We start from the raw sequence: 27,683 nt of genomic DNA on the forward strand, positions 1-27,683 counted from the left end.
ACAATGAGTTCAAATGCCATCAAGTCGCTGGAAAGCCGAACACATACGCACAGATTGAGAGCAAGTACATTTTCTCTCTGTTAGAAGTCAGCAACAAAGGGACTCCTTGAAATGCTGAATTTGCCCCTGGGTTTTTGCTGAAACTGCTCCTCAGCCTCTGGATTTCTCTCTAGTGAAACAGAAAAATGATGTAAAAGCACTCTAATTCCTTAACTGCAAACGCCAAGTGAAATATATGTACAGGCTTTATGTTAGGTAACGATAAAGGTAGCAGACTTTTCTCTGGACTGGAGATTTTACCAGCTTGCTTGTAATCCATTATGAAAAGGTCACTAAGAATCTGCAGTGCTCATTCCAGACTCACAATTCAGATGTGTCTCCTTGGCCTCTTCTTGAAGGACACAGAAACAATAAGAGCACAAGCAGTGAAAATCCAGGGAAATGACAAATACATTTATTTGAAAGAGATAGTCAGAGAGTTCCAGCAAGATAAGAGCAGTGCAACAAATAGAGATGAGGCAAATACTAGGTCCCAGGTCCTACTGAAACCACCTAAAGGGCAGACTGGCACTGTCAGAGATATTTATATCTCCTGATTATCTCTGGCTACACGTTCCCATCACCAGTTGTGTGCCAGTGCCTCTATGACATAAAAGAATCAGAAAAATAGTCTGGTCAGAGACCTATCACTTTTTATTATTTTGGGACCAGTTTTCAGGCAGATCAGTTTACTGAACCAGTTCACTGGACATCAGGATGAATAGTAGATGTGGCAAAAAAGGAGAATTGGGAATGTATGGCCAAGTTTAGGTGAGACAGGCTCCACTTCTGTTGACTTAGGGCCATCATAAAATCACAGCCTAAGCTGTAAATACTTGAAAAGCTGGTAGATAATTCTTTCAGAGTGCAGCTGTGCAGGACAAATCATAGATAAAGAAACCTATGGAGTTCTGGGTCCCAAGTAATTGTGTTCACAGGGCAGATACAACACTTTAGCTAAAGAAATTCTCTTTGATATTAACAGAAATAAATTAAAGCATCAGAAGCTATTAACAGAAAAGTGATTTAAATGATTAGCAGCTGACTTCATTTGCACTGAGGGAAAAATTTCCAGAATACACTCAATTCCCACACCTTGACAGAAATGGTCTAAATTTTAAATTCAATAGAGAAAGACAAAAAAGTCCCAAACCTAACTTTCTGGGAGGTCAGTGGTGCAGAATTCAGAGAAGGTTTTGTTCTGCAGTTTTACAAAAACACTGCTTCCAGGGAACTCCAGCTAGTGAGACAACAAATGTGACCTGAAACCCAGTTTGTTTGGAAATGGCTGTACCTATACAAGTCTTAGAGGGGTGAATTAACTAATTTCTTCCAGCAAAAAAAACAACAAAAATCTGCAAGGTAAGTTGCCTAAGCCACAGAACATCTATATAACTGAGAAAAAGCTGCAGTTGATGACAGATGATTACATAGCAGAGCAATGATGCTGCATTCTTTTTATTTAAGATGACCCAATATATGTGCACCTTTGAGAAATTAAAACTGCTGTTTGTAAGTAGCATGAAATTCTGAAACCAGGAAACAAAACACACCTGCTGTGGTTCCTCTTTCAAGCTGCTTCTTTAGTGACATTGCTAAACAGCTCAATTTCCCTGCCTATGATGCAGTTACCTTTCTTTGGCAACCAAGCACCCCCGACAAGGCAGTTTCATTGGACATCTTATTTCTGAAGACTGCATTTTTTGAGAAAGAGGTGCGAGATACCAGGTGACATATCCATATTAGTAAATTCTGGCATCCCATGAATAATAAGAACTTAAGTACTAGTTTTTGCTAGTAATTGCTAGTAGTAATAGCAATTTCATATCACTCATTCATTTCCTGCCTATGTGTTTCCCCCATACCTAGAAACAATTGTCAAAGCAGGCTTAAGAACATTCTACATCCAAGCAGGATGAGAAACAGTATAAGAAAAAAGGACCTTTCTGCTTTGGGGGAAACACAGATGATGTGATTCAATTTTATTTGTTTTCAGGGTTTTTTTATCTTCTATTTTGCCATTTTGATTGAAATGATTTCTAATCAATGAGCTATTTTGAGTTGGTGTTTTCAGGGTTAGTTTGTTGATGTAGGTTTTACTTTTATTCTTCTTCCTATATAACATGCAATGTGTGTCTTAAAACAAATGTTCTTCCATTCAGGAAAGAACATTCTCAGACAAAAAAAATAATATTTAAAATATATTGCATTTTGATGCCTCATCCACCCAGATGATGATGGAGTTGAAATACCACTTTGTTCACAAGCTTTTGATCTAAATATTGTTTTCATACTATTTTTCCCCTTGGGAAGAAATAGAACAAAATAAAAAAATTATCAGTTCACCTTGAGGGCAGGTATGTTTTATTTTGGGCTTTCTAAAACCAGTTGCATGACAGGGAAATGAGCTTAGATTTTGTCTTTTGTTTTGTTTTGTTTTGCTTTTCTGTCTGTTTTCTCCATTTCCATTGCCTCCCATCTTTCACCTGAATCAATCCTTCTTTCTCTTTGATAAACAAACTTCCATTTAACTGCCTGCCTTGTCATCTCTCTAGTTAAGTGAAATAAGCATAACAGTGCATGATGCCTCGAAAATAATTAACTCATAAATGAGCTACCTCTGCAAGTATAAAAATGTACATGGACAATGGTAGGATGATCTTGTCTATGTACACAGGAATGACTTAATTACAGATAATTACACATTTGTCCAAACTTACTGATTGTTTTCAGTATCTAAAAAGATGTGACAGTCCAAGTCTCTCCATGTTTGAAAACTGGTAAGAGCTTCCTCTTAGCTGAATTCTCAGGTGTCCAGGAAAGACCATTTTACAGCCTTTACAGATTAACATCTGGGGGGGGGTCTTGCTTTAGGAATGAATGTTAGAAATAGAACAGTTTTAATTTTCCCTCTGTGCTGCTTATTTCACAAATTGCAGATGAAGGTATTTGTGTTAGGCAGATATCTCGGGTTAAGGTCCCAATTCATGAAAACCAGTCTCTGGTCACAATCTCCTGTGGCATCCTTCTGCCTTTTTTCCTGGTTTCCTTCCAGAGGATGCTGGGCTGCAGAAGAATACAATGTGCTTGGTTCTGAGTGGTGATTCCAAATGCATGCTTTGAAATCAAGGCATGAATGTTAGCAATGCAGTGACGAAGGAGGGGAAGCTGCACAGGGAGAGAGGTTGTGCTTTATGAAGAGAATAAAGTCATAGCCTTGTTATGGTTTCTGTCTAAATCTGTATCACCAAAAAATGACAAAGATTAAAAACACTGCTTTCTTCCATTTCCTCAGGGAAGACCTGAACCAGTCACCAAGATATTTATCACTATCAGTTGAGGGAAAGGCAGGTTTTTTATCCTGACTTACATCTGTCATCTGAGCATGACAGTCCACACTCTCAGTGGAGCATTGCATTCCCAGGCATGCAGCAGGAGATGAAGCTGCATGCTCTGGCCTAACTCTGAATAGACAGTATGCATTGTAAAACCACATTGTCGTCATTTTTTTGCCTTGGGTGCAGTGCACTGCCACTGCTTCAGCTGTAGAGACTGCTCAAATGTAGGCTAATGTGTTTGTTTTATGTTCTTAGTGCTCTCTTTCCTGAACATCTCAAGATCTTGATCATAAGAGACATTGAAACAAAAAATCTATTTCTTTTTAATGACTACAATTCTATCAAGAGACAATAACATAACTCCAGGTCTCTGAAGTAACACATGAAAATTTACTCGATAAAAGTCTCAACAGTCTTGGGATATGACTGGTTGCAAGCGGTTCAGTTGCTGGTCACAACTAAAATATGGGGCTTGCTTTTAAAAACTTATTTCACTATTAAAATAAGATGCTTTTCAATTTGAAAAACATTTTAAATCCATTTACCTATACATCTGTCAGCCTATTTGTGTATTTACCTACCTACTTACCAAGCAGCCTGCCTATCAGTAGAACACATTATGTTGCAGAGGCCCCCCCTTTGTTAAGAAGGGGAAAAATGAGTGCTGTGTGATGTTCTGTGTCCCTTGGTTCACAGAGGTCTAACTGCAGATAGATTCAGAACTGAATAGCAAAAAATGAGCCAGAGAAATCAGAGTGGCTTTGGTTGAATAACAGAATAATGAAAGATTCAACAAAGCTGGCTATGCAACTAAAATGTACATCAGCTTGTAATACTTGATATTTCTCAACAGGAAGAGTTCAGCTACAGTTATGGGCAGAGCTATATTTGAGAGGCTTGAACTTCCAGACGCTGAATACATCAATCAGATTGTGCAGTTTACAAAAAGGACAAGCCTGAATACCATGTTTTGTAAAGGATAGACGACTTTGATGTCTTGATTCTCACTGCAAGGTGTCTAGAACAGCAGTGTTTAGGAAAAAGTGCAACTGAAGGAGTCTATAGGCTCTAGACAGCTTTTGGTATATTGCTGCCCATCAACATACAGAATTGCAGGGATGACCTATTCCTTATTGAGAGCAAGGACTGACAGAGGCAAGGAAGGCATAGATGGATTTCAGCAAAGAGTATATCTCTCTAAAGTTCTTCCAGACTAATGGAGGTTCAGGTTAGGAAATGAGATAATAGAAAATGGAAGGGAAATTTCAATGACACTGGGTAAAGCAACAAAGAAAAGGAGTAACAGTGACAGAAAAACAATTATGGTCTGTGTATTTTATAGCTAGAGTGAGTAGGAGTGTTTCTCCCACCACACTGGCATGAAAGCAAGAAGAGCATCTCATGCCAGGGGAGTAGCAGATGGAGCAGCTATATTTCATATGAGAACTTGTGTTCTGGGACTGTCAAGCTGCTGTGGGAGCTGCTCAAAATTTGTGTGTCAGCATTGCTGCAGCCCATGACTTATATCCCAAGGACAAAAAAATAATTTTGGCTTGTATTATTTACAGAAATACAAGTTGTCTTTTATTCTGTGTAAGTTGTTTTACTGCCTTCTTTATCCCATGTTTAAACACTTTCTAGAAGTGTTTTAACTAATCCCTGACACATGTGAGTCATGTTCACATCCAGTCTCCAGAATAAATTATGTGTGCAACACAGAAATTAGTTTCCTGTTACATATAAAAATGTTGCCAAGGAAAAATTCCCCTTACATGACAAGAGGGATGTGGGATATTCTCCAGCAGTTCATATGAGCTGGGAACTTTTGGAGTTGTCCATGGTTATGGTGCAACATTTCAATCTGACTAGGATGTGCCTATCACATTTGTAACAGGACAGCTTTTCAGACAAACAAAAATGCAGACAGTTATTCTCAAATGCCTCCTCCATGTGGCAAACAATGGTTTGTGAAAACTCCCGAACCTGTATGCAGAGTGATTGATGTGGGGATTTATATCTGCACACAGAGAGATGGTGTCATGGCCACAGCCTCTCGTAGGGCTCTCTCCTGTACTTCCAGCTTGAGCTGAAGCTCCATTGTAGACACCAGGTCTCTTTTCATCACCAGACTGAACCTACCCAAGCAATGGGGCACTCTGTGGTAGCCCACATCTGATGTAGATGGCAAACCACTGCCTGCCTGCTTAACCTAATTTTGGTTAAGAGCTGAATCCACATCATACAGGATCTCCTAACGTTCTACACACTGCAGGCAGTATAGGAGTATACAAGGCACAGACTCCACATATACACAGTGCAGAGCTGAAACTTTTTCAAGAATTTAGACATACAGCATCTTCTGCTGAGCTTTTCATATTTCAGTGTTTGAAATGTCCAGGGAAAAAAAAATAGAATAAAATCCTTTTCAAGGTGGCAAGTATGCAAACAAAGACCTTTAAACCAAAAAATGTTTTCCAAAATACTGTCTGGCTTTTAAGCCTAAATATTTCACGGACAATTAGCGGCTTCATTAAGAAACTACAGGGCTACCTACAGCACAGGTCAATTAGCAGCTTCAACCTATCTGTTGACTTGCTGAAGAGCAATTTTCACATCCAGTTCTTTGATAGATTATCAAATTATTTTTTCAAAGGAGGAATTCATGCATAACAATAATGGCTAGTCAAATGACATGAGCACAATTTATCAATGACTTTTTTTTATATGCTTGTAGAGGACAGTCTCAAAAGCCTACACATCTCCTGCAACAATTTCAGCTGAAAATTGAAAGCAGCTTGAAAATCCTACCATCAACTTTCTGTGCTTCTGTTCAGTAGGAAGATGAAAAGTTATTAAAAAGTTAAAATATCACAGCGATCAGGAAGCAATTCTGTTTATTTAGCTCATTCTTAGTATAAATATTTAGAAGAGAAATGTAGAGAGAACAGGATGAGATAAAATTCCCCATACAGCTTCAAAAATTTAATTAAAAAAATTTGAGTGCAAATAGTCAATGACAAAACATCAGTGTAATGACCAAGAAAAAACTTCTACAAAAGCATACAAAAAGCCTGGGCTGGATATGATCATATTTCTGTCTTGGACACATGCTGCATTCTTAGAATACAGGAAGCTCCTCATCATGCCAGCTTTCAAACAAAGGCAACATGAAGAGAGGCATTGCTTTAAAAAGCTAAAATACATTCTATTTAAGAATACAAAACACTCAAAGAAGAAAAAACAGAAATATCTCAAGCTTACATTTGGCTAAAATTCCCTTTTCAGCAAAAACCCCTACATTTCAAAGATAGTTGAATTCATTTAAAGAAAAGCATTTATCTGGAGAATGATTTTGCATTACTCTCATAACATGAACTCTATGAACAATAATTGTGCTTCATAGCCCACTAGACCTGGTAATGTAATTCAGCCCAGAAATTTGCAAATATATTATACATTAACATGAGAAAAATGAGGTACTAGAACCAATTGTGAAAGATGCAGATTTTTTAAGGTTGATAAAATTAATTACACTAATGTCACTTATATATATGTTTCAGGGATCTTTTAAATATTTAAAGAACACAATAATTCTAAGAAGCAGTGTTTATAAATGGATGATTAAAAGAGCACTGAGCAGGTGAGTTCCTCGTTCTCATTAGCCACGCAGGCATAGGGTGAGGCTTTCCTCTGGTGAGTGGTGGGTGGTTAACAGAGGGCTCTAGGGAGCACTGTGAACAGGAGAGGGAAAATGGGAATGGCATGTCTCAGAGGGCGTGGCACATCTCAGAGGGCGTGGCATGTCTCAGAGGGCGTGGCATGTCTCAGAGGGAGTGGCACATCTCTGAGGGCGTGGCATATCTCAGAGGGTGTGGCATGGCAGTTTTCAGGGCTGTTCATGCAGGCAGGGTTGCAGGTTTCCTCCTCCTACTGTGGTTTTTAGTTTGTTGTTTATTGTGTTTTTGTTGGTTGGTTGGTTTTGGGGTTTTTTGCTAGTAATGGTTTTTACATGATCAAAAACTGCAATTAGTGAAAATGTGTGTAGCCAAAGGAACACAAGCCCTGTGAGGAATAGCTGAGGGAGCCAGTGTGGTTCAGCCTGGAGAAAAGGATACTCAGGGGTGACCTTATCACTCTCTACAACTCCCTGAAAGGTGTCTGTAGTCAGGTGGGGGTTGGTCTCTTTCTCCAGGGAGCAGCTGACAGAATGAGAGGTCACAGACTCAGGTTGCACCAAGGGAAATATGAGTTGGCTGTTAGGAAAAAGATTTTTTTACAGGGGTAAAGGGTGGTAAAGTACTGGTATGGTCTGCTCAGGGAGGTGGTGGAGTCACCATCCCTGGATATGTTTAAATAAAGACTGGATGTGGCACTCGGTGCCACGGTTTAGTTGAGGTGTTAGAGCTGGGTTGGACTCAATGATCTTGAAGGTCTCTTCCAACCTTGTGATTCTGTGTAAAAGAACTCATGTTCATTCCTGAGTATGAAATGACATATGACTGCCGTACAGTAAGGTTCATTTTATTTATTCCAGGCACTGAAAGAGTATGAAACTCTTCCTTGTTTAACTCTTAAGAAAAATTCCATTTAAACTAGATGTAATATGTATAATAAGGATGAATTTTCCTCCAGGAAAGTAACTTAGGAAGTAATCTTAAATGAATCCACTTTTGAGTCTGTGAACTTTAGATTAAGTCTTGCAAGAAAATAGTTTAAATAGCTATTGAAACAAAACCTACAACAGAACAAAGAGAATATTTTCTTTTCAATCTGGACTCACAACAAATTTTTTGATATTTTGATCCTACTCACCTGCTTTTTATCATAACATTAAGACTTAGACAGACAGTTGTCAGTACCTCCCCAACCTTTTAAGCATCTGAGATGTTCATAAAAATCCATCAGGGCAGTCCATCCATATGAAAATGTTCTTAGTAATTTGATACTTTAAGAAAAGTTTAGGGGTGAAAAAAAGACTGCCTAATATATTGAGTTTGGGTTTGTATCTTTGGCAAGGTGTACAATGGGAATAAAGCCATAGATTGTCAGGGGCTGATGACAGCGTGAAGTAGAAACAGGAACCACTGTGCTGAGGGTGTGACTCCTGTTGAGAAAGAGCAACGGGGCAGCCTCTCTACAAGAAGACACTTCAGATCCAAACTGTTCCACTTGCCTTTTCTGCTTATTTTTCCATTCATTAAGAGCTTAGACATCCTTTTATAACCCATATTATTAATTTATGCATACATTCTGTATCCGAGACATAGTGTTTTAAAAACACTCTGCCATGTTTGGAAGGTGAAACAATCATATTGAGGTTGGTTCCCATTAATGTCATACTTCTGCAGTCTTACCAAAAAGTTAATAACAATGAGGAAAATGTCTGGAAACCAGGATGGCTGGGTTGTATGACTATCTTCTGTGAACAGTACAGTATTTTGAATTGTTCTCACTGTTTTCAGATATAATTTTCTTCATTTCATTTAAAAGGCTATAAAGGCCTGAATCTATATGTATTCCGCTCTCAAGAACAGACCTTGAAAAGCTCATTTTGGGTTTTCCTGTTTTAGTAACTGATGGTCTGTGTAGTTTTTTAAAGCTTTGTTCTGAAATTATACAGGAAAATACTGTTCAACATCCCTTGGATATTAATGCTATTGACAGGACAGTATTTCAGAGTCAGAACTGAATTAAAATTCAGTGATCTAATTTATGAGTTTGGTGTTTTGTTGTTGAACTTCAGTGGCAGATGCATTTGTAATGTAAAGTTAAAATATATTTCCATTTATTCCTTTCACAACTGATCTAGAACTGCCAGTCCATTTTCTCCCATGATCTTTTTGGTTTTGTCTTTGAAGTTACAGCTCTGTTAGAGAGAAGTAATGTAATTTATTCATGTGCAGCATAATATTTAAAAGAAATTACTGTTTGGCATGGAGAAAATAGATGTGTTCTGAGAAATTGTCTTGAACAGGCTCATCTGAGAGGCTGCATAACTGATATTTACTATTATTGTCTGCACTTTCTTGAATTTTTCATATGAAATTTAATCAACAAGCAAATAAATAAAATGAAATTAAAGCAAACTAAAATATAAATAGATCCACAACCTGGCAGCTCATGACATAAGGTAATAATAATGTATGTTCTCAGTTTAAATATTTATATACAAGGAGATTTTTCGAGACAGCAAGTGTTCTTAAAAAAGGTCAATTTGCAGCACATTTTTTTCCACACATAATAAGGTTCCTAGAGCTTAAATAATTTCATGAATTAATTTATTTTGACATCTCAAGAAAGCAGTTTATAATTAAGAGATGCCCAAACAAATCCACCTACGATAAACTGAAAAAAGTGTTAGCCTGAATTTGATTAAAAAGATAGGAGAATCTTTTCCTGTATAAGAAGTAATTTTATTTTCATAAATAGTTTTTCTGTGCAAGGAAAAGTGCAACCACTTGGCTGAAGACCAGCACGTGTTGCAAACCAGCTGAAATTAATAGCAAAATTTCTTCTGATTTCAGTAAGAAAGAACTTATTTTCAAGGCCTTCCAGTGATGTAAAATGGCTGAAATTATTTAGTTAATTAACAAAAAGGGGGAATTTGCATACTGTGTCTCATCAAGGCTTAGTACATTAATTTCCATGTAAACATATTAAATCCTTGAAGCACCTAAGTGAGAACATGTCCTTGTATATACTAGAAAAACTGAAAACCATGAAAATTATAAAATTACATTAACAGTCTAGAAATTCCCCCCCTGCAGAAAAATGGAAGCAGAAACTCTGTTCCTTTAAAAAATGGTCCTCGTAGTTACAAAAATAAAATGCAAACTTCTTGCTTTTAAAGAAAGAATAGTTCATAGTTCTTTTTTACTCCTCTTCCTTAAATTTCATTTATACTAAATATTAAGCAAGAATGATGTGGGACATGTTTCCCCTTTGGAAACACAAAAGCAGTTGGCACCAAGTTTCCTATCTCATTTTAGATATCAACCATTTCAAGATTCTCCAAAACTTTTTACTAACAAGAGGAAATAAATTGTTTGGGAGAAGGCTGTGCATGATAAATAAATGTATATTTAATAGCATCATAGTAAGGCACACTTTATTGAGTATATATTTCATGTGGTGTTGATAGCCCAAACAGGCACAGCTGTCTGGTGCTTTCCTTCTAAGACTCATTTCAATTTTACACAGGTCTCTCTTGTTATGGGTTGTGCTATGTTTTGTGTTGATCTTGTTTTTTATTAAAACATTTATATTAATTTAAAAACATATAACATTTATTAATTTATAAACATAAATCATTAATTTATATTAATTTATAAAATATGTTTATAGAATTAATACTTATTAAAATGTATATAAAGTAAATTATATTAATTTATAAACATATACAATTTATAACATATATTAATTTATAAATTATAGGAAACTTTTCAGTATGCAAGAAGCCACCACCAATGATCCTTCCTGACTTTTTGAGATAATAAAAAATCAGCATCTAGTCGTGAATACAATGCAGACAAGGTCCTTCATTGCCCGGATGGTGAGTTTTCCCTGGCACAACAATCTGAAATGGATGGAAAAGTTGTCATGTGTCATTGTCTGTACCAAAGATGGGATGTCACAAGGGACTTTGTGGGGTGTAATGGGCTTTGGAAGACAGACCAGGTGGGTGCTGCCTCTCTGCTCCTTCTCAGCTCATGGGAAAGGGAAGATAAATGACAAGTTGCTACCAACAGAGATGTGCCTTGTTCTGTCGGGAAAAGGGACCATTTTATTCAGGAGAAATCTCTTAGACATGTAAGAAATGGAAGGAAGGGTTCTAATAATAAATTAAGCAAAAAAAGCCCATCTAATTGAGCGCACAATGATTTGCAGGGATATGGAGACATGAAATGTGTAAGATTAGCAGAAAATTTACCTTCTCTGGGGAAAACACCGACACCATTAAGCCACAGTACTAAAACCTTGGGAAAAACTCTATGCTCAAAAGTAAAATGTAACATTATTAGGAAAGACAGAGAGGGTAGATAGGCAGAATGATGTTATGTGGAGCCTTCAACACACCCTTATTTGCCTCAGAATTATTAGTAATACAGGGAATATAGGACATTGAGAATTCACAGATCACTTATGGTTCAGTAACAAAACCATTGGAATGTACTGTAAGCTACAAACCAGAGCAAGTTACTCAACAAGAACTTCTCAGTAGTATATGAAAAAGAAATCATGTTACTAATGTCATCAGTCTAGGAAATCCTTTCATGAAGGATTTGTGTGGGGCCCCATTCCTCTCTTATGATGTTTAAGAATGGAAATTACAAAGTAAGGGAAAAAAGTTCTTCTGGTAAAATGTAGGGGCTTTGAGACACTGGTAAACAATAATGCAGACAGGGAAGCTACACAACAAAAGCTCTCTTAATAGATGGGATATACCAACAGAATACAGAACTGCACCCTGGAAAGCAAAGGCTCTGCAAGGAATTAAAATTCACAGCAGGGGAAACAACCTAATTAATGCTTCTGAGTGACATGTATTAGTGAAAAAGCACTGTTTGGACCCTGTAATCCATGAAGTAAAAGTAATTTTATCCCTGTGTGAAACACAGGTGAGGCTAATACTGAAATACAGGATGCGATTTTGGTGGCTGCATTTATAGTGGGGTTTAGAAGTCTCATGAGAGCTCCGATGAAAACCACAGTACTTATTCTATTTTCTGGAGAAAACACCTTGCTGTTAAAAGCTTAATGCTTAAATCTGGTTAGCTTATTAAAAGGAAAGATTAAGGAGTGATTTGATTACAGACTATAATGTCTTCACAAGGAGAAAACAGGGGGGAGTACATAGCCTTTTATTTAGTGAGATAGGGGTAAGGAAATCTAAGAAATTGAATCAGATAAATTCTGAAAGGAAACAGAGTACTAAACACAGTAACATTCCAAAAGATTATTTCCTAAAGTTAGCTGCTTAGAAAATACATAATCTCCTAAACTCTCCTCATTCTTAAATCAAAGCAGCCCAATTTTCTTTGAAGATGTGCTATCAAAACACAAATCCATTGGATCCAGTAGAAGTAGAGTAGTATGTGGTGTGTGATCAGCCTAGCTGACTGACACACTACGGCTTGTTGGAAACCCTTTGAATTCAGCAAAGCATCATTTTCTAAGCCCCTCAGTTTACATCTGCTCGTTAGGTACTGAAAGAACTTTAACAAGTAACTGGCAGGAGCACCCTCTGGCAGTGAGTAGGCTCCATCCACACACAACCCATGAGTGGCATCCCATCCCTCACCCAGCTCTCGAGGAAGCCATTCCTCAGAACAGCAGAAGTGCAGTCCTTGGACAACTCTTCAAATTGCTTCATTTCCCTGGAGAAAAATAAGGTGAGGGTCAATGCTGTAAAGGAATGTGATTACACACTCTCCTGCATTGCAATACCTTGCCATGCTAATGCTTTTTGCAGTGAAGAGAGGGAGGAATCAGCCCCTCTGTACTGCAGGGTCCTCCATGGGTGTGTGCTAGGACACCAGGGTGACTTGACAGGCAAACCTTGCAAAAGAGGATGAAAACATCAGAGGAATAAAGATGAAAGCAAAACCAAATGTGAACATGAATAAATGCACTATGTGAAAGCAGAGAAGGGAGTCAGAATGCATGTAGCTGGAAACTGAGGAGCTAGGACTGCTGCATATGGAAAAGGGGCCATTTCCAAGTTGAACATCCTAACTGAAGCCACAATACCTACTGAAATTCTGAAATTCAGGGTTGGGAAGATGACAGGAAAATTGACAATCTGTAATAAAAGAGTCCACAAGACTAGATATTAAGAGACAATGTCAGTAGATGATAAAATTGTGATTTAAATATATGGAAACACAATTTTACAGAGAAACGCTAGACTTATGAATTGCTAAATACTGCGAATGAGAGCACAATTCCACACAAGGATAAAAAAAGAAAGGGAAATGCTTCATAAAATATATTCTATACACTCAGAAGGAATAGCCTCATTATTACTGGAACTGTGAGTGCTGCAAGATAGGGGTTCATCCATACAGTCACAAAAATGAAGTTAGCAATGAGATTGCTATTGCCATGATTCCTATTGTTGTAGTTTCTACATGAGCAATAGCTCTGCTATTAAATCTTTGAGCACAGAAGGAAGTTCTCAGCAGTGACTAGTCAAGGGGGGCTGAATGTTGCATTCTGCCTGGTTCATTTTATATTTAGATTCACTGCAAGTTTATAGGGCAAAAGGATCATTCCATAAAAAGCCTGGAGCAAAGAGGAAATGAGAATGGAAAACCAGGTGCTGTGGAGACCTCTCCTGCCTCCTAAAACATCAGTGAGCAGTTTAAAATAATTCTTGTGAGGTAATAAAAAAAGTGAATAGTACCCATATCCAGCAAAAGTTTGCCCTGCTTGTAAAAACTAGGATGACTGCCTTTCCCAATGCACATACAGCTTCTGTTTTCAATTTCCACTTCTCAGTCAGTTTTTCCCTCTCTTCCTCAGATCACTTTACTTTGTGGTCCAAACTGCAAGGCACACTTCAGATGTCTAGGCCAAAATGTCAGTAATTTTGTTTGTGAAGTTGCTTGCAAAGGCAAGGGGCCTGTGCTCACTGTAGAGCTCTTCAGTGCATGCTTTTAAGGCTTTGCTATTTTGTAGTTAGACTCCTAAAGCTGTCAGCCATCACAGCTGTTAGAACAAAGCATTAGAGACACTTGGAAATTGTAAAGAATCAGAATTGGTGAGTCATTATCTATGATATTTGAGGAACTGAACCACCTGAAAATGTGACATAAATCATATTTCTCTTTGTAACCACCATGACTCACTGTTTCCCAGAAATAAGGTGTTCTTTAACTTTCTTTCTTTTATAAAGCTGTCACATGGGAAATATCCCTCAGGTAACTGGGATGATTTTTCCTGAAAAGAGGTGATCATACCTATGTAAGGAACACTCATATAGCAGCAAGAAAAGTTCCAAGGTCAAGATTCTTATAAGTATCAAGTTGCATATTAGTTTTTAAATACAACTTAAAGCCTAAATGTATACAGCCTCTCCTCAGGGGACGAGATACATGTGGCTTCAGAAACGATAAATAACAAGTGTGGAAATTCTCCTAAAAGCTTGTTGACAGCTCTGAAGAAACCACCTGCTCCCAGAAGCCAAAGAGCTGACTGTCACACCAACAATTGACAAAAGTTATACTGAAACTCCCTTCAGACATTAATAGAGAGGGCAAAAGAGCACATCCAAGAAGACATCCAAGAGCTCTAGGATGGGAATACTGATGAGGGATGAAATATATTGGGGATTCACCTAGAGATAACCACTGGGGGTAGAAACAGGAGACAATTCTCTGAAAAGCCAGTCTTTCTCAGTTTCAGGCTGTCTCCTTAGAACAGTCTCCCTGGCTTTCACCCCAGTGCCACCATGCCATGCTCCTCTCACTTCCTCTGTTGAAGTATTTTCTTGCCATGACTTCTTGTGAAAGGTGAGATTTATCAGGGAAAGAATTCAAGCAGAAATCTCAAGATAAAAACATCTCAAGAGTCCTATAGGTTACCATGTCCTCTGATAAATTCACTTTCTAAAATATTTCTTTTTCAGCTTCAAAACCTTTTCTCAGATATTTTCTCCAATGACCACTTTAAAGGCCTCTTCTCCCTCTTTGTATTTACACTTCTCTTTAGTTTCCAGGCAGGACTGTTTGAACACAGTATTTTTTCATTAAGCTCTGCTGTCCGTTCCTAGATAGTGTTTTCATTGGTATCTTGCTCTCCTTTCAATTTTCTCAAGCCGAAAGCACCTTTCTCTTTCAGACTCTTGTCTTTGATTTATAACATAATACTTCTGTATTTTCTCTTCAGAAGAGTGTTTGCAGTTATCTAGGTCCCATATTACTGATTGGAGGACATTATATCCCCAGAGGCCAAACAGAGCAGCACCAATTTATCTAGCGTCTTTTTCCCCAGAAACAAAATGAAGTCTGAAATCTCTCCCAACAACTATAAGAAACATTTTCTTTCTGAGATGTTGTCCCATCCATTAAGGGTGTATTTAATTTAGCAATAGAAAGGAGTGCCATGTAAATAGAATTAGCAGTGAGCTAACAATCTAATAAAGCATTTCTCAAGGCTTGTGTCCTGATTAACAACACTGCTCTACCAGGGTTGTATTATGAACTAAAATCTGGCACCGAGTGATGTCTTGTTAGTTTGTTACTCAAGACCCAGGAACCCAGGGCAGGAGGAATGGTGTCAGTGGTCTTTTTCTCTAGCAAGGATGAGAGTTACTTGGGGTGTGGAGGCTGTTCCAGTACAGATGTTACACGAGTGTTCTTGAGATTGCTGTTGAGGAAGTCAGTAAGTGCTCCCCAGAACATGGCCATAAGCCCCACATGCATCCAACTGCAGCAGCAAGGTGGAGAGCAGCTCTGGATGCCCTCAGGTCACTTCAATTGTCTCAGGACAGTCTGGATAGACATTTAACTCAGATTATATAACACGGGGGCTTGGGTTTGTTTTTTTTTCTGCAGGCTCTGTTATTCGCAGAACTCCTTATTTTTTTATCTCCTTTTTCAATTATGTTATTCCATGTTATTTGATTAGGTTGTCATTCCATGTTATGGGCTTCATAGCTCTATATCTGTTAGGAAACATTTTTAAAAGTTCATTAAAAAATGAAAAGGTGTAGTAGAAATAGGAAACAAGAAAACCCTTCTGAATCCCAGCTTACAAGATCTTTCAGTTAAATTTCAATATTTCAGTGGCATGATGTACACATTTCTTAAATGATAGGAGGTAGAACTTTTTCAGAAATCCTCATCTCTTTTGGGATGTTTGTTTATACGTGTCTTTGAATGAAATTTTGGAAGATAATTTAACTTGACTGCCCTGTGTCAGATAAAATTGTAACGTGAGCATTAGATAAAAGTATTTATAAACCTAGTTTATTGATTAAGAAAATGCATAATTTGTATCAGCTTGCATTGCAAATGATGGGGTATTTCTTGTGCCTTATTTGTAGACTACAAGCAGACACTGAAATGACAAATTTCTGATACTTTAACAAACTTAGTTTACCATTAGGAAGATATATAAAGTGTATAGACAATTTTTTTGGAAATAAATCTTAGAAATGTCAAAGCAAATTGATTTAAAAATGTGTCAGCCACACAAAGGCTGAAAAAATTGATCAGAGAGCCTGAAACTAAAGGTCTGAATACTCATTACCAGCTCAGATCTGCATATGGCAGACTAAGAATTGTTATTGTAAAAACTCAGAAAGTTTGTGAAATAGGTTTTCTGCCCTTATTTTAGGTTTTCACAATAGAAGTGATGATATTATTATCATCCCTCTGCAATTTAAATTTAATTTTTACTCATTTACTAAAACTGCTTGAGCATTATGTCAACCTCTGCTGACATTTATGTCTTCTGAAAATAAAAGAACTCGAAAATAGACTTTTCTTCATCAGCAAGTAAGCACAATCTGACTATTTATGTGGAAGGTTGAGTTAAATAAGCCCCAGGAGGACCTGAAATGTAGCTTAGTTTCTTCCACAAGCCATCTGCTGTCCCTATTTCTACAGAAAAGGAAACAGACTTCACCTTATGGCTGCTTTGCAAAGAACTGCAGGCAGTGAAACGCTGAGTCACTGTGGAAGAGGTTGGGTCATGCAGCCTGAACTAACTCCTGCCAAATGCAACTAGAAATTTGGGAGCAGGGAAGAAAGTTTTCTTTTGGGCAAATGGTTTCATAATTGTTCACAACAAGTTCTTTCTACACATTTTTCTCTCCAGAATCCCATATCTGATCCACAGGTGATGCTATGTTAGAAGGGTCAAGCAATGCCAGGGATTCCTGGTAACTGAGAGATCTGAATCTGAGAATGATTTTTGTCACCTTTGGGTGATATATTTTCCTGGGAGTTCTGGGGGAGATTAGATGGCTCAACTCATAAACAGAGCTTAAAATCAAATTTAGCAGGGGAAGGGGATGGAATTCTAAGCACTCTAGAGAAACCAGAGGCGGCTGAGGCATTAGGAAGCAACAGGGAAACACCTGGGAATTGCCTCAAGGGAATTAGGAAGAATTCTACAAAGAGGAGTGTCACTATCCCTTCAACTGTTAGCAATTCCACAACTGCTTCCCTGATTTTTCAGTTGGGCAAGGATAAAGTTTGACATATGATGGATGAGATAGAGTGCTTCATATAGAACGGAAGTGCTCCTTTCTTATTCAAGTCAAAGACTTTACCTCTTTTTCCTCTAGTGTCAGTTGTTCTAGACACCTTTCATATTGTTATTTCTAGACTGATGCCTGGGAAGCTGTCAATGCTCAGATGTTTTAACATTATTTCAGAAAAATATCAGCAAAGAAATGCTTAAATGCAGAACAAGATTTTGGCACCTTTCTGATAGGCCTTGTTTTTCCTATGTATATATGGAAGATTTATTGTTGGAAAGCAAGAAGCCTTGCGTTGATGTATCTTTCCTCCACATATTAGAACTGATTTTACTAGCATCACATGGAGATTTTGAGGTTCTTTTTCATCAAACTTTCCTGTTCTGCACCACAGTTTGAGAACAGACTTTTCTTTTCCCCTATTCTCCTAGCTTCACAGCTTGCTGTGAACATCAGAAACAAATGATTCTTCTAACTGTGAGTGGGCAGTATATAATGATAGAATTAAAATTTATTAATTTGCAATTCAGATAATGCAGGAGATCCATGCAGAACTTGTCACAAATGAGCTCAAATGGGGTGTTCTTGATTATTTATTCTTAAAATAAATCACATTAATTGTGGTTTAAGCATTAACATTAAGTTATTTCTAACCATGTCAAGTTACCTCATCTTCAGAATGACTGACAGTAAAGTGAGAGTAGTCTCAGCCATAGTTTCCTTGGCAAACCCATGGGCATCTCACAGTACTGCCATAAGAGCAGTGGGACAGTGGAACAGGTGGCCCAGAAAAGTTTTGAATGCCCAGCTTCTGCAAGTATTCAAGGCCAGGTTGAGTAAGGCCAAGAGTAACCTGGTCTAGTGGATGGTGTCCCTGCCCATGGGAGGGTCAGAAGTGTGCCCTGGCAGCCAGGAAGATCAACCATGTCCTGGGGTTCATCAGTCACAGCAGTGCCAGGCAGGCAAGGGAAGTGACTCTCCTGCTCTCCTCTGCACTGGGGCAGCCTCACCTCAAGTGCTGTGTGCAATTTTAGCCATCACAGAATTAGAAGCTTGTAAAACTATTCTCTAATAGCATTACAAAGCTATAGTTTCCAAAAGAGGGCTATAAAAACAGTGAAGAGCCTTGAGGGGAAACCTTATGAGGAATGGCTGAGGTTGCTTGTTCAGCTTGGAGGAGATGCGCAGATTTCAGTGCAGACTACAGTTTCCTCATGAGGGGAAGCAGAGGGGCAGGATCTTTTCTCTCTGGTGACCAGTGACAGGACTCAAGGGAAAAGCTTGGAGCTATGTCAGGATAGCTTTAAATCAGATATTCAGGAAAGATTCTTCATTTGGAGGGAGTTTGGGCACTGGAACACTCACACCAGGGAAGTGGTCACAGCTCCAAGCCTGACAGAGTTCAAGAAGAGTTTGGGCAACACTCTCAGGTACATGGTGTGACTGGAGGATGTCCTGTGCAGGGCCTGGAGATGTATGTCCATGATCCTTGTGGGAGTATTCCAACTCAGAATATTCAGTGATTCTATGATTCTACCTAGGAGATCTTAAAAACCCCTTCAAACCTAAACTCTTCTATGCTGACCTTGCTCATTACCCTGCCAAAAGTGAATTCAGTGGGCAGTTGAGGTGATCTCCTTATCGTCAATACAATGTGCAGCAGCTAAATGAAGTCCAGATTGTCACTTCAGGTAAAATAAGGAATGGCTCTGGAGATCCTGAGCCTTTACCACCTGAAGAATGGAACATCATCTACAGCCACCTCTGCATGGGTGAGGTGAGAGAAACACAGTTACCACATAGGAGTGAGGAAGATGCTAAATAGAAAAACAGTTTCATCTTATTCAGAAAGCCTTCAATTTTTTATTTTTTTATTTTTAGAGATGAAACAAGGCAGATGTGATATATCTCAGCCCATATACCACAGCCAGTTACTTTCCCTTCCTAATTTCCTCTTACACCTATTGGAGGGCTTTCAAGCAACAGAGGCAATATTTTGTGAGATGAGAACAGTCACTTAGGTCCTGTTGCAATTTCTGCAGTCATGAGTAGAAGGATAATCCAGAACAGGATCTGAGCCCAATATGGTCTTATATCTTCTTGTCCCAGGATTACAGCAAGCAAGTCACAAAAACTCTGCCTCTTTTTAAAATGGACATAATGATACTTCATAGCTGCTATTGTAAAAATTCAATATGCTGTCTGAACACACCAAAAATATGCATGATACAATCATGTATGTTACATTTTTAGGTAAAGTAGCTGTAACAATCTTTTAAAAAACAACAGTACATGTTGGTGGAAAAGAAGGAAACTGAGGCATGAATTGCTCTGGTCAGGAAGGGTTTCTTGTCTATCCTGCACTGTAGCACATTTTTTAGTTAATTTTAAGGACATTTGCAGGGCCTGTGTTTCCATCTTTTCTCACTGTCTCCAGAAACTTTAATATCCTGGCCTGAGGATATAGCCCTGGATGAAACCAGAAACCTTAGGGAGCCAGTTGAAAACAGACTAAACAGGGAAATCAGTTTCCCAAGCACACATTTCCTTTTATTTAGCCACAAAAACTTCACTTTTAATAGCTTCCCTGAATGCACATGTAACCCTCTCTTCACTTAGGCTGGACATACAAGCCAGTAATTTGATTTGTTTAGTTAACATTTGTAACCTTCACTCCCTGTGGCTCGCTATAAGACAGGCTATAGAATAACACTTCCTAGCCAGGGGAGGGATGAGCTCTGGTAACTGAAGGAAGGAACTGGATGAGCAACATGCAGCCTCCAGGGATAAAGAGAGATGGGAACCTTCCTGATCTACCTCTCAAAAGGGAACAAAGTATAAAATCCCTATTATAGCAGGTTTCCTGAGTCAGGCTCTTGGGATAAAGCTGAAAGATTAATCTCCCACCATCTGCCTGTTGAAAAACTGCTCTGAAGTGTAAATTATATGCTCCCATCCCCATTGCACAGTTATACCATGTTAAGTTAATCATTCAGGGGAAGGACTAGAATCCATCTTTCCTCAGCTTCAGGTGATACCTCTAATTCATAAGCCAAAAGATTGCTCTGTTCTCTGTAGTGAATATTTTTTCTCATTACCTGTGAGCAGAGAGCTGAGAGTGCACCTGAGGATGCAGACCCATCCTGGGGATTAAGACTATTGCCAGGGGAGGCAGCATGGATTGCTGGGGTTCTATGCAAGAGGAGTACTTATCCTAAAGGTGGGCAAAAACCCTCTCCTTCCCTTTTGGAGTGATGGGAAATATTTTTTCTCTTTGAAACAAAAAATAAATCTAAGCCTTTAATTTGGATCTGAGGTCTAAACAGCGGTGGTAAGTATGTCCCTATCTCAGAATAAAGTACAGAAATTTATAAGAAGAAAATTCTCTGGTTTGTTTAGCTTTAGGTCCCTTGTCTGTCTCTGTTATTTGCTGTGTACCTCACAGGAAACATTCACATTTGACTCTGAGCCCCTTGCAATGCCAAGGGCGCTCTTATGGTCTCCTCCATGTCAAATGCAAATACTGAAACACTCAAGATAACCAGTTAGGGAGTTTCTCCCCCTCTGCAGAAGAGCTCCCCCATCTGTGGTGGACATATACATCCATTTGCAAATCTGACATGGATGATTTCATCTTCATACATATCAGCAAGCACACTATGGGTATCCCACAGGATGTATGTCAGTGCTTCTGATAGCAGCATTAGGTCCAAAGGGCCTTACAACATTTTCCTTGCTATTGGGAAAGCATAAAAATTAAATGAAATTACATATGTGCACACGAGAGTGCAGAGGCAGCAATCATTCATGCATTGGAAAGTGGTCAAAAAAAGTTGTCCTCATTTCCTGCACAATTTTGCCATTTCCAAACACAATTGCACATTCTGAAGTCCTTGCTGTAAAGAGCCTGGCACAAGCTGAAGTCAGATAAATCACAAGGTGTTAGATTATTTATTTTTTCTCCTTACAATAGTGGTGAAGCCCAAGAGATGCTCAGGTCCTTCAGGCCCAACCCTAATGCTGTTTTCAGCTGCACTATCAGACGACATAAACATAATGATACCGAATCTTCCTGTCTGCAGTATTTGCACTCCATTAATGCCTGAACATGCAGCAGTTTCAGTCTAGTAAAAGAGACCCTGCCTGAGAAATTTTTAGTCTAAATAAACAAAGATGGAGGAGCTATTTCAAGAGACCTCGCTGAGGGATTAAGGGATGTCAGACTTTCTGGCAGGAAGCCTGTGGGAGGTCAGGGAACCAAACTGAGGGCTGCAAACCCCCAGCAGCATCAGTCTCCAAATTGCTCTTTACCTGGCAGCTGCCTGCCAGAGAGATCTGGTGGTTGCTAAATGAAAAGCAGATGGAGTTAAGTTTAGTTAGACAGCCATAACAACAAAGGACTCTCATCTAATCACCCAGCAGTAGTAGGGCTGAAAATGTAATCAAGTTGTTTTCAATAAATCATTTTCACAAGATAAGAGGCCTGGCTATACAGCATGGCTCACTAAGTATTTACACTGTAAACTTTCCTGCCCTCAGCACCACCCCTTTGCTCTGAATTATTGCTTTAATGAATTTAATCATGAAATGTAACAGTTGGATAATAAGAACCCTGTAAATTTCCCCCTCCTTTCCTTTTAAATTAAATTATATACTGGTAGTAAAAACATGATTATTTGAAGGTTGCGTTTATGAGAATTCTTGCCCTCTGAGGAGGGTGGTGAGGAAAAAAAAAAAGAATTAAAGTTTTTACTTACAAGAGAAAACAGCTTGTGGAAATAATTACACAACTTGTGAGCCCTGCACAGCATCTGTATTTAACTTTTTACTCAAGCCTTTAGAAACAGGCAAGTAGTCTGCATTTTAGTCTGTCTTTCAGACAGTTGAATATATAAAGTGTCTCGGTTATTGTGCTATTTTACTAATGTATTGCCAAGATAAAGTGATTGAATCTTCTGAAGAGGAGGGGGAGGACACTGATAATGTCTATTGTAATGAGGAACAATAATGGGCATAAAAGTTTATTAACTCCACAGGTCACTGCACAGCAACAGCGGAGAAGCAGTAGAAGGGAAATTCAGCCGTGTTCTGTTGGAGCCCACAGCGTGCACTGAACCTCCTCATTAGGCGGGCTCACAGTCCTGCAAGCGGGAAAGGTCGCTAGTGGATGGGAGAGTCAGGTAACAGAGCTTTGCTGCTCCAGCTACACCCCAGCTTGTTCCCAGCATTCAGACAGCTCTTCTAGTTTCCTCTGATTGGGGTTTTTAAAGATTTTCAAGATTAACATGTTTTGGTTTACAGTCCATGTTCCCGTTCACTTCTAGGTTCTTACAGGCTGGCCACATCCACATCTTTTCCTGCAACCCCAATCCCTTATGCTGAAGGCTATTGAAAAGAATTATTCACTCCAATATTAAATAAACTCCTGTCCACTCAGGTCACTGCCGTGGCCTCTGGAGGATTTAAAGTAAATAAATGATGACAGTGCATTTTTTACTCACTTTGTTTAAAGTTGTGCATTTTTTTTTTTTTTTTTCTGGAAAGACAAAGCACTTTCCCTTATTTTTGATCTCTTGCATTTCAGTTATGCTGGAAAATGGTGATGTTTGCCAGACTGGCCTGTTTCCTTTATCCAGTATCTTCCTGACAACGTTTGAATGACTACAGGGACCAACATGTTCCAGAGCTGCCATGCAAACTCAGGTCTATCAGAAGACAGAAACAGGACTGGTACTTGTATGAGTTCTCTCAGATGAGTTTTTCTTTCTAGCTCATACACTAATTTTAATTGTACAACTTGCTGCATGGAACCCTTCAAGTGTTGGCAGCAGAAGCAAAACAGCAAAAGTAAGTGAGCTATTTTGTCAGTGTATTTTTTCTGAGGATTTAGATGCTTGCTTCATTTGATATCTAGCATCTTGCACCTGTTTAAATAGATGGTTTGACAATAATATCTAAAAAGTCCTTGTTAAACCCATTAAAAAACCTCTGCAATAATGAAATTCAGCCATTCAGTAATGAATACAGCCTCATTTGTTGCACTAGTTTCTATTTTCCTCTCCTACAGTTTGAAACCTGACAATGCTGCAGCAAATAAACAGCAGATGGGATTGTAACAGGGCTTTTAAAATAATGAATATCCATAATTCTGCACTGAGACTCAGCCTCTGCCCTTGGATGGCATCTAGGGTGCTGGTAATGCCACTAACAAAATAAGGCAGATTGCTGTTTTTCTCTCACACAAATGAAATACTATCAGGACAGCGTGCAGGAGTGTGCTGATGTTGTACATCAAGGGCAGGCATTTGAGATGGAGGAGAGAGGGGGAGAAAGGGAAGTTGCATACAGACATCAGCACAGTCCTGGGCCAGAGCTGTAAATCCCAAGGACGGGTTTTATGAGCTGTGGGGCTCTGTGGTGTGTTACACACTCCCAAGGCTCTGGGGCAGCCCATGGAGGGGCCTGAGAGAGGTCTTGAGTTAGCTTTGAGCCCAGAGTGAGCCTGCCTCTGTCCAAAATCTAACAAGTCTCTGTCATCCCGCCAAGACGAAAGGAAGGAAATGTTAATAGATGCATCAAAGTCCAGTTCACACAGGCATCCCCCTGGGATATCAGACCAGCTGTGAGAAACGCTTCAATCAGTCATGTAGGGCTTGCTTTGCTCCCTCCTCACAGGGCTTCTTGTAGACTTTATCCTAGGGAGATTTAATACGAAAGGTGTATTGTTCAAGCTAGCAAAGCCAGGGTCTTCTTCCCAGTCCTCCAGGCCTGTAAGTACAGGGTCAGTCTCCCCCAGGAACTCTCCAAGTGATCTCCTGGGTTCACAGCCTGCTTCTGTGTTTTAACTTCCCAGCTGCCGGAACCTCAGCAGCACAGAGCACCCAAGCCTGGGCGCCCAGCAGCCCTTGGCACACGGGCTCAGGCCCCTCATGCCTGCACCTCCAAGATGAGCCCCTGTTGGGGTCTGTCACCAGCTCTGGGGGGCTGTCTTCCCAGGAACAGAAAACTGTCTGAATAAACAAGGGAAACAACAAACTGGCCAAGGTGACTTTGCAGGTTTGTAGACATACCTGCCTTGCCCTAGGGGGAATTTAAACAATTACATTCAGCAAACTGGGCTGCTCAGCTAAAAATTCTCTCTGACCTGTTAAGGCTGACAGCTAAAATAGAGGGAATGCATCTCTCTTCATTATTAGAAGTAACAGACTACTTTGCTTTTTTTTTTTTTTTTTTAAATTTACTTTTATTATTTCCTTTACAAATTGCTAGGCATTTCTAAACACAAACCAGTTTTCACCCTTTCAACTTTCCTCACATTACAGCCTAGCTAACTCCATTAGCAAATAAAGTAAATAGCCAGAGCACTCATGAAAGTCTAAATTCCCCGAAGGTAATAACTGTATAAAACACATGGGAGTTGTTATTTCAAGGCAAGGAAATGGAAAGCTTTTAGTTTATCATTAAGCCAGCTTAGTATTTTGGTAGGCCTTGGCACTATTTATTAACAATTTATAAAGTCAAACTGGGGTGAATCTACGTAAGTGATACATATTTTTGTACTGAGAAGTGGGACTTATGCTATTTGTCCTGAACTCCATGTAAACATTGCTTAATAAGCTCTGACATGGCTTTTCCTATTAAACAGTTTGCTTGCATGAAGTGAACTAAAGTCACTGCAAATTCCTGCAAGAATTACCCTTCAACACAATACTGATGTCTGGGAACATCCTTCCAGGCTGCCATTAGTTCAAAATTCAGTATTTAGAAACACTACCAAAAAGAGGAGCCTTTGAGCTCTCACAAAAGGATTAGAAGGTGTTATATCCTTATGCAGGCAGGGGCAGGGATAAATGAGTAGGAATGAAAAACACCCCACAAAGGAGAACAAGAGAAGACGCTGTCACAGATGTGAGTGATCCCATGGGAACCTAAGTCCATCAGGTTATGTTGCAAGGACATGCAGGTTCCATCTTTTGCCTGACATACTTTCTAGCTCTAGCCTGACTTTTCTGTTCCCATCTTTTGGTCCTTCTAGTCTTTGTTCCCCTGAATGCTTTTTCCTTTTGTCAGTCCTAGTGTTGCAATGATTAGACCAAGCCCGCGTTAGTTCTTTCAAGATATTTGCAATGCTCAGCAAAATGGTGAAAATGTAGAAATTAAAAAATCAGGTACTAACTTTTGTCACCAGTTAGTAAGATAGGTGCTTTCATTTAGAAAAGCTCTGCTTATGAGATGCCCGCCTGAGGCCTTATTCATTCTGTTGTATATGTGTGCCACCTCAGGGGAGAGCACTGCACAGACACCCCGATGTGCACAGTGCTTTCCTTCACACATTCCTGCAGGGCTCATGTGCTTTCTGTAAGCAGCAGCAAACTGACTGGCATTGCTCAAAAGTCCACCAATTTCCAAATGCTGATGACACCAAGTTTCTAGCAGTGTAGATCGTTAACATTAATTTTATTTATGGTAAACCAGACTGGCATTTTAGCTCACCGTTTTCTACTCACTGAACTACTCTGATAGCCTAAGGGCATCTTTAATAATAATAAATTTAATAATAAAATCTTTGATAATTTGGGCATTCACCCATCTGTGGTATCATACAGCATCAGAGGCTCTGGGCTTAACTCTGTGAGCTGCCTTTATCAGTTTTCCTGTCTGCAGTACATGTTGCTGGGACCAATGCCATTCTCCAGAGAACTTGTGGCAGAATTAACTTTTTGGAAAACCTTTTTTGTGTGTGTGTTGTCAGTTTGCTCAGGCTCACATCTTGATTTTGAAGAGCCCTGGGAATGGATGGATTGATAGTGAGCCTGAGAGACAATATGTAAAGTTATTGTGGGATTACATGTAGATTAAACTGAAAAAGTAAAATCAATGACCCAAAAAGCATCCTGTTTCAGATGATTTAATTTCTTATGCTTTACACTTTCTGGGTAGTGGGACTGCTCAAGCCTGAGATGACAATTATGAACAGCAATTAGTGGAATATGCTGCCTGTTTGTAACTTTGTACTTTGACACAGCCTCTGCTATGAAGCACATTCTTCATTATGAGGAAAAAGTAATAATTTAGTATCTTTTACGTGGCAGAGTTTCTGCAGTAATCCATTTCAGAAACAAAAATAGAAGTGGGATAAGTAGAGACAGGAAAAAACCCAACCCTGCTTGTTCTTCCCTTCCCGTGAGGCACCAGAAAGGCAGAAATTCTCACTATATATATGTTTAGGTGTAATATAAAACTTCTCTTTCTATTAGAAATCTCTATTTTAACAATCTATTTTTAAAAATGAATTGCAAATTTGAATTGCAGCTAGAATAAAAAAAATTAATATTGAAGGTTCATTACATCACTCATTGCCCATTTCTCCCTGATGACTGCTCAAGGAACCAGGATGATTAATTCAGATTCAAGATATGCATTGTCATATCACAGGCTTTCCAACTTCCAATGAAATGGAAAAGATTGGACTGAGTTCATTGGAAACAGACTGTCTTCTACTGTTCTCTGTCACTGCCTGAACCAAGACTGTTCCACCAGGGCCTTCTGCTCACACTGAGAATTGGTGTAGTTTCATTGCTTTTTCTCTCTTTTTAAGAATCTGGCTTATAAAGTAAGTCTCAGTTTGCTTGTTAACAAGTTTATTTATGTTTTTCTCAATACCTTCTATCAGATTGTAGTCTCCTAAGGGAAAAGAAATATAATTTTTTTTCTAATCTGCTGTGCTAAACAGATTTTTTCTTTCCTTTCCTTTAGTCATTCAAGAGCAGGTCTAGATCCCGACAGCTGTTTTCAATATCATATTTTTGTATGATGCTTCTCAGATTACACTCTGTGGCAGTAAGAGGGAGTGGGACATGAACACTTTACAGAGTATTGAAAGAATCAGCTGCATCTTTCTTGCATGTTGCTATAGCCAAGTTCCCAGAAATCTGTCCATTTCCAGCTTAAAGATCAGAAACCACTCTCTTTGGAAATGTTTGAAATATGGGTTACTTTGGTACTTTGCTCTTTACTGCAAATGTTTTCCTGATAAAATATCACAGACTTTCCATGAATGCACACAAACTAATGAACTCAAAGCTTTCTTTAGTTCA

This window comes from Pseudopodoces humilis, chromosome 1, assembly GCF_049639895.1.
Source record: "Pseudopodoces humilis isolate 2021_Gansu_Grassland_sample_001 chromosome 1, ASM4963989v1, whole genome shotgun sequence".
Taxonomy (NCBI): Eukaryota; Metazoa; Chordata; class Aves; order Passeriformes; family Paridae; genus Pseudopodoces; species Pseudopodoces humilis.